This window comes from Hirundo rustica, chromosome 1 (assembly GCF_015227805.2).
Source record: "Hirundo rustica isolate bHirRus1 chromosome 1, bHirRus1.pri.v3, whole genome shotgun sequence".
NCBI lineage: Eukaryota > Metazoa > Chordata > Aves > Passeriformes > Hirundinidae > Hirundo > Hirundo rustica.
The window spans coordinates 91,641,080-91,653,322 of record NC_053450.1 but is presented as its reverse complement, the minus strand read 5'-3'; the positions used below and the strand labels follow the sequence as shown (position 1 = coordinate 91,653,322).

At 41.6% G+C, this 12,243-nt stretch overlaps 1 protein-coding gene across 4 annotated transcripts in view; it reads left to right on the top strand.

Moving 5' to 3' along the window:
• The window catches only part of JARID2 (jumonji and AT-rich interaction domain containing 2), a 210,759-nt gene that overhangs the window by 27,374 nt on the left and 171,142 nt on the right, over window positions 1-12,243 (top strand). Inside the window, exon 1 of one of the 4 annotated variants that reach the window (XM_040079561.2) lies at window positions 1,810-1,848. The exons of the other annotated variants lie outside the window; for them this stretch is intronic. The gene's annotated coding sequence lies outside the window, so the exon portion shown is untranslated. Of the gene's footprint in view, window positions 1-1,809; window positions 1,849-12,243 lie in introns of those variants that run through there. 4 annotated transcript variants of the gene reach the window in all.

The window sequence follows — 12,243 nt, the reverse complement described above, 5'->3', positions numbered from 1 at the left end:
GCTGTACATGATTATGGCCAGAAAATTATTGCTGTTATGTAAGGAAGACACTAAATGAGTTGCTTAAAAAAAGGAAAAAAAAAAAAAAAAAGCGTATTTTCTTTCCTTTTATTTACTTTCTCAGATTCGCTTTCTCCTGACAGAAGAGGAGAAAGTTGTTCTTGTGTCTTTTATACTTTTTATTTCTATTTTGCATATTAAAACAATTCAGTAATACTTCAACTGCAAACAGCTTTTTTTTTTTTTTTTTTTTTCCTCTATTTCTTTCTTTCTCCCCCTACCCTCTCCTATGACTGCAATAGAAATTTTACTTTGAAAACTTTACTTTCACTACCTGGTGATTTTGATCTTCTGGTGGTGATGGAAATATTGTTTTTTCATAGCCATAACTTTGCACAAGTCAAATACAGCAGGAAATATCACTTTAGAATTTTATAAATTTGAAGTTGTGCATCTTGTGGCTGAGGGGTGTGCTGGGGCCAAAGACTAACCTGTTTTTTAGACAAAATGTGGGTCGTTGAGGCAGAATGCGATTTGGCTGTGCTGTTTCTATGACCTGTCAGAAGTGACATATATGTAGGTGCTAGTATGTTATCAATTAATATATGATTAAATAGAGGATTTGAGAACATATGTTCTATTATGTGTGATTTCCTGTGGTATGGATGCCAAAATTCATGTTGCTTACAACAGCCAGATGGAGTTAAGGTTGGTCTTGACTGTGTCTAAGGTATAAGCCTCTGTCTCAGAAAAATAACAACTGCGGATGTTTCCAAACAGCTACTGGTGCCTGGCTCTGCAGTGGGTAGAAAGAGAGGCTTTAGAAAGAATTCCACCATGTGCTGTGCAATGAGGCATGACAAGTGTCACGGGTTGGCAAAAATTGTTTACTTGGTTTCATGGCATGTAAAGGCAGGACGATTTTGTTTTCTGTGAATTTGGAAGTGCATTTTGATCTGTTTGTCCTTTCCGAGGCTTGCAGTAAAGTGTGACAGCATCTTTAATTTCCCGAGTGACTGGCAGAAATTACTTGTGTACCACTCCAGCACTGGAGCTGCCCCTCTAACCCACTTCCTTGCTCTGCTAGGCTATAACAGGGTTGTCTGCCTTGGCTTTCCAAAGTAGATGCAGTGGCAGCGATATCTGAATCACAGTTAATTTCACCTCTTTTCTCAGTGACCACAAGGCTTCTTGGGTGACGGACCACACCTAACTGGGCTGGGCTGTCAGCTGTGGTGTTTCTTATATTTCATAGAGTATTTATTTCATAGAGTATTATTACGTTGTTCTGAGCCACCTTATATTTACGAATGGAGATGAAGCAATTTCTTACATGCTTCACTTGACAGACCTGTTGAATGTCTTAAAATTGATTGCAGATTCCTTTGGAAGTGGTTTTGCTTTCAACCATGTGCATCATGATCTGGATGGAGTAAAGACAGCTCATTAATTTTTGCTGAGTATGTTATGTGACTTTATTTCTGTAAGTGTTGAAAGGGAGAGCAGAGACAAAATAGCACAAAAATTTGCCAGAACTAGTCAACTGGAGTTGTGAGAAAAGTTATAGTGACATTTGCTGTGTGCGTTTAGCTGTTTTGTTTGACTTTCTGTGAATAAAATTGAGCATTATTTGGGGCGTTTCTTTCTGTGAGACCTGTACTGTAGAAGGGACTAGAGGTGACCTCGTCCCTGATAAGCAACAGCTGTGTTAATTACCCGATACAGCCTCACCCCTGATGAGTCACAGCTATATCCAATAAAGATCAGTGTGATAAAAGGGAGTGGGTTAGCTGGTGAGGAGGATGATGAAGAAGGCTGCTTCTGGGGAGAGAGAATTACTGCTGTGAGGTCAGTCTGGGTCTGCAGTTAGGGCCTGTTGTTGGAATCTGCAGCCGTAGTCTAGCTAGGTGAAAGCCTGCAGTCAGAGTCTGCAAACTGATACATGCAGTCATAGTTTAGCAGGAAATAACCAGCCGTCCGAGGGAAACCTACAGTAGGAGCTTTTTGCAGCCAGAGTCAGTGAATAGTTGGAGTCAGGATGGCTGAGCTGTAAAGAGGAATAAACCGGGACCCTTTTCATGCTGTGATAAGCAAGAAGTCTGTGTCTCAGCTCATTTCTGCCCTCTAATGAGAGGGCTGCTGCAGCATTGTACCTTAACAAAACTTTTCCTATTGGTACCTAGCACTGCTGAGTACCTGCTCCTTACTGACAGGACACGGTTCCATCCTTGCCGGGCTTGTACCTGAAGATCTCAGGGCATGGTAGTTCATGCATGCTGCATTTGTAAAATGAGGTTTGGGTAAAAAAAAGCCATGTTGTAATGGTTTTGGAACCTTACTTCCATTTAAAGACAAAAATGTTTAAAAGGAAAATATGCATTATTGTAATGACTGGATTTGGAAAAAAAAATTTACATTGTTCATTTACATTTTTCTTCCTATACTTTGAAATGTGGACTAAGTCTGGGTGGAAGCCTGCATTAGGAAAAATTTTGCTTGGTCACAGCCTGTAAATTCAGTCTGGAGAGTTTCTTAAGCAAATAATGGGTAGATTTAAATGACTAAAACTCTATATGCTTTTTGAACTGAGGCCTGTTTATCTTAAAATACAAAGACTTAATTCCACCGTCTCTAAAAAGAAGAACAACATTTGCTCTTCTTTCCAACTTGGCAGCTAAATGAAGGTGGTGCAGTCAAAAGGAAGTTGCTACAAATAGAAGAAGCATATTGGTTGTGAATCTGCCAAAGGTGGCCAGCTGTATTGCTATTTTCAGCTAATTCTGTGCACTTAATCAGAGTTTTTGCTTAAATTAAAGACTAAAGGTATATTTAGTGATCATTAGGCCCTCCTCTGTAGAAGAGCTTGTTCCATGGTTTAATAATGGGGATGACAGAGAAACAGAAGGTAGCCAACTAACCATTACTGTCTCTTTTTCTATGCTAAAATATATCAGGCCTCTGTGATCCTTAGAGGTTTTAATAGAGGTTTTAATTTGTACTTTGACATAAATGCCACTTTCGGTAGAGCCACATCATTCAGATTCTTGACTTCTTCACTTTGATGGGATGATTTTGGAAAGAGTGAGCCATAGAGAGCACTGTACAAAAGCTTCTGTGAAAACTCCTGCTACCACATGATCTAAATTGAGCTAAATACCCAGTAAGTAAACCTTTCAGTCTGGGGTTTTTCAACTCTGTCTGGAATGAAGGGTGCTTCAGGTCAAGAGGCTGCTAGTCATGCTCCTAGTTTCTCAAGTTTTTGGAAATACACTTCACAAAACTGTTACTTGAAGGGAAAAAATAAATGGAAACCAAATATACAGGTTTCTTATCTCTATATGCAATATTTTAAAGCTTCTCAGAGACTTAGAGGAATTAAAAAGGCAAGCAAAAAGGGGTGGATTTGGGTTTATGAGGGCTACTAGGGAAGTGTGCGTAGAACATTTATATTTTAAAAAGATGTTAAGTCATTAAAAATAATTAAAATTAGTCAATAGGCATTCCTGCAATAATTCCTGTCTGTTTTGTTCTGTTTTGGTTTTTTTTCTCTTGTTTCATGCCTCTATCTTTGTCTTGAATTTCTTGAAGGGATACTTTTCCACTGTCCTGAGCCTGGAATGTACCTTGTAGGTTTTGAGCCCTACAAACTTATGGGCGTTGTCAGGCACAACAGGGTGCTTTGAAATGCTCTGAAAAGGATTTATTGTTATGTCACAAGCTAGCAAATTCCTTTTAAGTATGAGCAAGGCAGCAACCACGGCTTGTTGGAATCAGTGGGGATGGTTCGTGGCACCCTAACCTGGCAGAATGAACTAACACCTTTTTGGCAGTGCCTTTGCATCATTCCTGCTGCTCTCCAGTGGATGGGCTGTCCTTAGCATTGGGGTCTGCCTTTGACTTCATTCCTGGAAGGGCACGTAAAAAAAGGAAGCTACCTCTCCCATGCAGCAGCACAATAAATACCCTGGAAGGTCTCAGTCCATAAACCCTGTTATAATACTGCAGTTTATGATTATGTTGTTATTTGTCAAGAAAACCATGAACAAATCTTTTGTAAAGGAATGCGAGCACTAAATAGGGAAACTCAAAGGCACCGATGCATTTCAGAAGAAATTTTTTAGGAGGTTCATATTGATCGCTTTGCACCAGAAGTTGAAATGGGTGATCTGTGGTGTGCTGGAAGCGTGACTGAGAGCACTTGTGCTCTACTGATTTATTCTGCAGAGGTGCAGCTTTGGTTAGCATGGCCATAGCGCTGCTACAGGCTGTTGTGCTGCCTTCTTAGTGAGAAATCAGTAGTGCTCAAGATTGCTCCCGGGACTCAATGGGGCTGGAGAGATGGCCCATTGTTGTGGGACAGGACTGTGGGAATTGTTTGACCTCCGAGTGTTTGTGCATTGATGCCCAGTGAGGCTGGCATTTGCTAAACAAACACGCATCTCTCACCCACATTTTTGATTATGGATAACGTCCCTTGAGGAAATAGAGGCTTTTGACAGCCCTGCCGGAAGAATGAATGTCGTTGGGAAGGTATTGGGTAAACCTTTGCAGAACAGATGCACTGAACTACTTAAAATCAGTGAAAAAAGTGCACGTGTATTTGTTTTAACTTAGGATGTTATTGTATCATACTAGAATTGAGTGTTAGACAGTTTGGCATTCTCTAATCGTTGATTAGCGAAGTCTTTTCCTCCCATAAAAAATATTTTTCCCGTTAGATTGCCTGGATTATTTGTTTGCTTGTGTTTTGATCTTGAAATACAAAATAGCTGTTTGCAAACAGCAAAATAGGTTTCTTGAAACGTGTGCTTAGTGCGTGGTGTATCTGTCTCCCTGAAGTAGTTCCTGAAGTTAAACCATACTGATAACAAAACTACTCTTGACCTGGGCAAGGCCAAGTCTCTGGACAGTGGAGCCCAGGTGTCTCAGGGACAAACATACTTCTGCGAGCCAGCACTTGAAGGAAATGGCTGAAGAGGAGAAGATGGGTTTTCTTCCCTTGCTGCAGTAACTGGAAGTGAAATTAATTTTAAACAGCTCCTTGCCTTTCAAATATGTGATGTGTCTGCCTTTACTTGGAAGATCTGAGAAAGCAGGCTTTAGAGAACAAAAAGCATTGTTCCCTATAACAAACCGTCAATTGGTCCGTCATGGTTTTCAGTTGTATCCGTGATTATGGTTGTGAAAGAGATTAAAATACTTCTCTTTTATTATCAGCAAAGTGAATTCCCCTTCTGCCCGTTGCTAACAAAGTGTGCCTGACCCAGCTCTGTTCTGCCTTGGGCTTCCCTTCTGTTCCCCACGTGCTTATTCCTGTTTGGACTGGTGTATATGTGAGAAAAACTGCTCAAAATCAGTGTCTTTGTGGTGGGTTTAAATTTGCAGATTTCTCAATTCTTCTAGACTCACTATAATTGTATGGAGAGCTTTAGAAGAATTCTGCTTCAGTATTTATGAATAATTTTTGAGTATCCTTCACATTAGTTAAAGCCACAGAGCATATCAGTGAAATCAAGTTCTGAAATGCAATTTATGAGTTTGGATTTTTTTGTCTTGTTTGTGTTGTTGTTGTTGTTAATGCATTTCTTCTATCTTCTCTATGAACACAGCTCTGGTCAGGAATGCGTATTGTTTCATATTTGGGTCTCTCTTTTGGTTGTCTAAAGAAGCTCTTTTTGGTGGGTTGTGGGACAGTAGGTGACTGGGGTTTATCACATACTTACGTCTCACCTACCACTTCTTTTATACATGCAATGCAATTTGAAGACAAAATACAGACCTGCTGTCACTTTTAAAATTATTTTTACATACTCACTGCCTATGGCATAAGTTTATTCCCAAACTACAGAACTGATGTGTGTAGCTTATTGAAAACCAGGACTGTGCACATTTTACATCACTGGTTAATTTGTGACTGATCCAGGAATCCTGCATTTGAGCAACCCATTTTGAAGAGATGCTGGCTGCATTTCTCTTGCATAGAACCATAAACTCTCCCAGTCAGGAGACCCAGCATGATGTTCTCTTTAACTGTGTGCAGGCAGGCAGGTTATGACAGCCTTTAAAATACAGATAGCCTGTTTTGATGCCTCCCTATTTCAAAATTTATGAACCATATATGGGATGGAGGAGCCTGCCCGTCCATGTCCCTGCTGGGGCTCGGAGGGATGGTGTTGGGGATGCAGGGTTCTCCCAGATTCTGGTGGAGGTGCTACCCCAGCATGATGTCAGCACCTGGGAGTCTGGCAGTGCCTCCTGTAATTAACAGCACAAGGCCCACATTCTCCACTTGGGACAATTTTGAGGAAAGGTTAATGCTGCCCAGGCCTGTAAACTTATTGCTAATGAACTGTTTGCAGTAACACGGCAAGCAGTTTAAGTGTGTGGGTTCAGCAAACAAAGTGCAGTGGAAAGTTTATGTAATTAGTGTTAATGTTTGGTACAAAACACCCCATCGACTGTATCAGCTGACTTGTCTCATTATGAGCTGAAGCTGTTTCATGAATCTAATAAAACATGAATTTTTAAGACAGGGCAGTGAGAGTGAGAGAAAGGCATGAAATTAGATTAGAGCCTATAAACATAAACTCTGGCTTCTTTGCCCCTGTCCAAAGCAGCATTTGGGCTTGTGTTTTACAGCAAGCATTGCCTTTATATTTGAGCAGTGAGGGCCAGGATACTGTTGTTCTGAGAAAGTCCTTCTATCTCTCCCTTAAAAAGGAGTGTTTTTTCAATTTCCTTTACTGAGATCTGGAGTTTCTGACTCAACTGTAGAGAAAGGTTTAACCAAGCTCTTGCTTAGTGTTATGAAATACTGAGGATCCTGCTCTGGAAGGATAAGCGTCGTTCCAATCTCCTCTGCTTCCGTAACACTGTGACTGTGTGGTCGCTGTCTCCATCTTCTTCCTCTTGTATTGGAAGGCAAAAGGTCATCTGTGTAAAGGAGAGGGGAAATGATATAAGTGCTGACTACTGCAGCTGTAAGAACCCAACCTTGATTTGCAGAAGGGTGAGGAAAGTCCAGCAGTTCTGAACTGGCTTGCTCCTGGGGCAGCTGTGGCTTTGGCAGGGTGAGGGATGGGCTGCGGCGTGAGCCTGAGCTGCACAATGTCATTCAAGCTGGTGGTGGAAGGGGTGACTTCACTGTGGTGGCTGCCAGGCAGAACTGAGTTGTGTTAAATTAACTTGTTAATTTCCCGACTCCAGTGAAATTTAAAATCCCTCTTGAAACAACACTTTTTAAAAAATGGTATTCTTTTATTTAGAAAGTGAATAAGACTTCAGGGAGATTAAGCATATTCCTGGAAGAAATGGAGTAACTTCTGAAATCTGGAACATGAAATAAAGTTGATGTTAGGGCACAGGGTTCATAAGCAGGAGGAAGGGCTGGGGCTGGTTTCTGCACTCGTCAGAGCCTTGAAACAAGGCAAGAATGAACACGCTGTACAGTTATAGGATGTCTGAGGTTACCTGCTGTGAAAGAGAAGATTAGCATGCTGTGGTGTTTTGTTTGAGGTCTCAAGAAATTATCATATCTGGATAGCAAATCCTTGTATAGAAATATACTGCTGTTTCTTCCTGAGTTAGTTTCCTTTATCCTGAGGCATTTTATCCTCCCCAAGATGGAGTTTACTGAAACTGCCTTCATTCAGAAAGTGAAGAAATTTATAGTATGATTTTTTTTTTTTTTTAAGCAGCCCCATAGTCTGCAAGTATGTGATGTTTTCACAACAGGAGGATTGGCAGATGACTAACTGGATTTTCCTTTTGCTTTCTACAACATTTCATAAATGCTGAATAATTTCCATAGTATGAATTGTTTTCGTAGTGCTGAGTAGTTCAAGTGGAAAAATGCCAGGTATCAGTAAACTACGTGGTATGCACAGTGCCTCAAAGTATCTATCTTCAGTTGTATTTAATATAAGTACTGTAGGCCAGTCATCATCTTGGCGGTCCTGGCTGCACCTTATGCCATGCAAATATCTGCAAACACTCTCTTTAATTCCCACAACCCTGTGTGTCCTCAGTGTGGAGCTGGAGGCACTGAGCTCCACGTTTATCCTGACCTTACTCCAAAGTGCTGTGAGAAGGACTTGCCCCTTCAAACCCAGCATGACAGTGTACTTGAGCTGGGATGATGCCTTTAGCTCCCTAGCTTATTATGAAATAAGCTTTTCTTGCTTATTTGGAAAAAAACCATAGTTTTATAAAATTTGCATGGAAATCTGTAGTATGAATTTTAGATTATTTTTTAGTTTTGTTGAAGTTCTTTGTTAGAGTCTTCAACAGAATGATTAATTGTTTTATTCATCCTATATCATCTCTGCAGAAATGTCTTGGTTGTATTTCATAAGCCCACTAAATTGGCCTCACGATTGGAGAGGGTTAGTTTCTGCTTGTTAGTGATGTAGACCCTCAGCAGCTGGGGCATTTTTGTTATTACGTCAGCAGCAGCATTGCTGTGGTGTGGTAGTGCTGTGTGTTACATGTGGAGAACATGCAGAGAAACTTTGATCTTCTCCTCTGCCAGTGCTTGGTTGGGGGAAAAACAGACTTTGTTTGCCCCATATTTGCTAGTAGTTGCTAGCTAACTTGTGCTCAGTGTTTTTTTCCTGTGGGTGTAAGTAGTCTTGGGGGATGCTGACAGTCCAAAAAAAAAAAAAAAAAAAAAAAGCTCCTAGGGAAGGATACCCATAATAATTGAAGGTGGAAATGCAAACACGAGGCACAATTGTACCTGGTCAAGCATCATCTCTGCAGTGTTTTGCAAAGGTAAGAGAAGGACTGTGTGTGCATATCTATTTGTTTGCTTTTTAGCTCTGGGGCTTTCTGAGTGTGTTATGATGAGAAGATTAAATATGTTAAGTTTGGGGTTCATTTTTTATTTTAATTCTGAAAGCTCATGTTACTGAGTGAAAGTTAAATAAGTTACTGTGTTTTGGAATATTTGGTAAGCATCATATGTACTGTAGAGCCTCCAGGGTTTTAGGAATAAGCTACTTTCCAGGACCTCTGATGACATCCAGATAATACATGATATTGGCCAGAGGTAAAGCTGCCTCTTTTTAATAAACTGTTGCAAATTTCCACTACTTGCCTTGGAGAAAACCTGCCTTTTGGGAAATGGAAATTTATTTGGGACTTATTCCAAGATAAGGTTATGTTCAAACCTTTTCTTAAGTCTGGAATGAAACACAGAAAAGAAGAATATTATTTTAATGAGTACAAGATGCCTGCAGAGTGCTGCTCTGAGTTCATCAGTAAATGAACTATCACGACCCCAAGAGCAGTTTGGTGGTTTTGGCTCTGTTGAAGGTCTGTGTGGGAGCAGCAGGTTTCTGATGGATAAATATGCTGAAGTGGCTGAGGGCTGGAGCCAGAGAGGGTGCACAGGTGAGAGGGAGAGTTTGGCTGCTGTTGGGAAAAATGTGATGATATGATGTATTTTGCTGCTATGAAAATGGGTGGTGTAGGTCAGATTAATCAATTGCTTTGGTCCACAGAGATGTTTGGTGAGACCAGAGCCAGCGGGGGGGAGAGGTGGGATGCGTGGCATGACTCTGTGGAAGGGGAAGCAAACAGGAAAGCTAAGAGCGAGCAGAGGAGTGTACCCTCCTCATTTGGCAGCAGGGTGTTACGACCTTGAGAAGCTTCATCTTGGGGGTTTTTCCAAGCCTGAAGTTTGCTTGCTTATGAGGTCCCTCAGTTTGAGGGTGCTTGCTGGATTTGATGGACAGCCCATGGTTGTGTCCTTGCATGCCAGCTCTTCCTGAAATCCCTGCCACATCCTGCAACCTGAGGGGTGGGAGGGGAAAGAATGCCTTGGGAGCACTAGCCATTTCCTTGTTGGTAAAAAAGGATTAGCAGATTGAGGACAATGAGGGGGAAAGTAAAGCAAGTTTTTTGTCGTCGCCTGCTTGCATTAATGAGAGGGGTTTTGAGGTGCCCGTATATGAGTTTAGATTTTGCTAAGCCAACTGATCTGTAGAAGCAGAGAGTAAATCCATTTTCCCCCCACTACTTTAGTAATTGGCAGAAGGCAGAAAGACATTGTTGACTGAGAATAAACAGATTTCAGGCATTCCTAGACTGAGAAACCTGCTTAGCTTTCTAAAATCGGTCTCCCTGGTGCTCTGCTAAAAGCTTAATTGGCTGACATTTTGTATGTGAGAGATTTGCTCTGCTGGCCTAAATTGAGTTATTTTGTGTAAATGTTTTTGTGGGGTTTATAAAATATTCTCCCCAGAACATACGTGTATGTAAACTTTGGACTGTTTCTTTTGAAAGAGTAATAAGGAGTACTAGATGTTGTGGCTTTGGCGTACAGGGGGTAATTTAACATGGAATTCAGTTTACACTTCTAGTTAACCTTGGGAGGGATAAATATCTGCTTTTTTCCCCCTGCAAAACCAGCTGCTAAGATACGGTCTTCCTGTAATTACAGAAAAGCGATTGCTGTGCTAGTCATGCCAAATATTGGGCATGGATAGCTACTCTTTTTAAGCATTCATTTCTTACCTGTGTAAGTGCTGCAGCTTCATCATATGACAGGTACAACACAAAGCTTTGCAAGCACTTGGATCCTTTACAAGTTGCCAGGTCTCACTAGGAAGGAGTTAATGTTGTTGCAGGGCCACTCTTGCTGCGTGTCTCTGGCTTCAGCAGTGACCAAACTTGTCTCCTCCTCTCTTCCTTACAGTGCTTGAAAGTCATCTCGCACACTTCCTTGCTCTGTTTTTAGTACATTGTAATTAGTATTTTCATTCAAGCTTTAAAATTCCTTGGAGATTTGCCTAGGAGAGGGCTGTGCACTTTTAACCCAACTGCAGAAAAGGGATCTGCATCGTATTAACCGTGAAATTTGCAGGTCAGCTTTGGAATTTCAATATTTGGTGTTTATAACTTGCTGCCTGGTTTGGTCTTTTTTGTTTCGCATTAATTTCCACCTCTTGTGCTCCCAAATGTGACTGTGTTTCTCTCCTTTTTTAATATTTTTTTTCCCACTGGAATCAAGTGCTTACTCCATCCAAATACTTGATGATGAACTTTCTTGGCAGGGATCAGCAGAGCTGCAGAGTTGCTACTTGGGGCTTTCTTTGTTGGAGATCTGGAATGAGTTTAAACAGTAAAGTTTGTTTAGTTTTGGATAATGACAAAGGCTCCCCTTGAACTTTTTTTTTTTTGCATGCTGTTAGTACAGTAAACGTGTAGTACAACAACCCGATTTAGGTGTCCAGCAGTCCACGCTGAGGATGGATAAGCCCAGTTTCTTAGGGAAACAGGATATGTACAGTAGCTTTGTTTCTGTCACCCTGCTCTGGAAACTTGTCTTTCACTTCCTAACCAGAAGAAAACTAGGAGTATTATGAATAATTTGCTGATTCTGTGGTGGTGGGTTGTTTTTGTTTTTGTTTTTTTTTAACATGGAAGTGAGCTAGAGTGATCCTGAGCTGGTGACCCTGTGAGCAGAAAGGCAGGCAAAGCTCAGCAGTTTGTCTCTGTGTTGCAATGTAACCGTGCCTCAGGCCCAGAGGCTGGGAGAGCTGGCAGGGATGGAGGGAAAAAGTCATTGCTGCAGCCAGAGGAGCAGAAGATCTTTGGGAGCAAAGGCCTTGCAGCCAGGGAAGAACCCCACTCTTCCCATCCAGCAATCCCTTTCTGTTCCACTGCTATTAAACTTCGACGGGACTTCATTCTATTCAGATGTCAGAGGGATTGAAAACAAAAGACATGGTTGAAATGCCAAAGGTTGAGACTATTTTAGGAAAATGCTAATGTCTTGGAAATTGTTGAAGGTGCCAGCTGTGTGAAAGAGGGCTAGTTGAGTCAGAGAGGCTGGGCTTTGGTGCAGCCCCAGGGGAAGGAGGGTGGTGGGAGTAAAGGCTCTGGTGCATCATCCCTGAGGGGAAAGGAAGAGCTTCAGCCAAAGGTTGTGGTTGTGTGTGTATTAAGAAGGCGGCTACAGCAGGCACTTTAAATAAACATTTAATGGGGGGGTGGTATTCATGCTCTCTGTGTGTTGGTCAGTGCTGTTGCAGGATGTGCTGATCTCCCACGCCTTCCACTACATCTCAGCTTTGGAGTGATACAGCCTGTCCCTGTGGCTCAGTTCTGTCAGGAAATGCTTCGGTGTTGCAATGTGCAGGAAAAAAGGAATCCTGAACACAGTCACTCCTTGTCTGCCAGAGGAGCACCAAGAGAACCTCTGCGAATTTTTGGGGGGCACTGGTTTTCCTGCTTTGT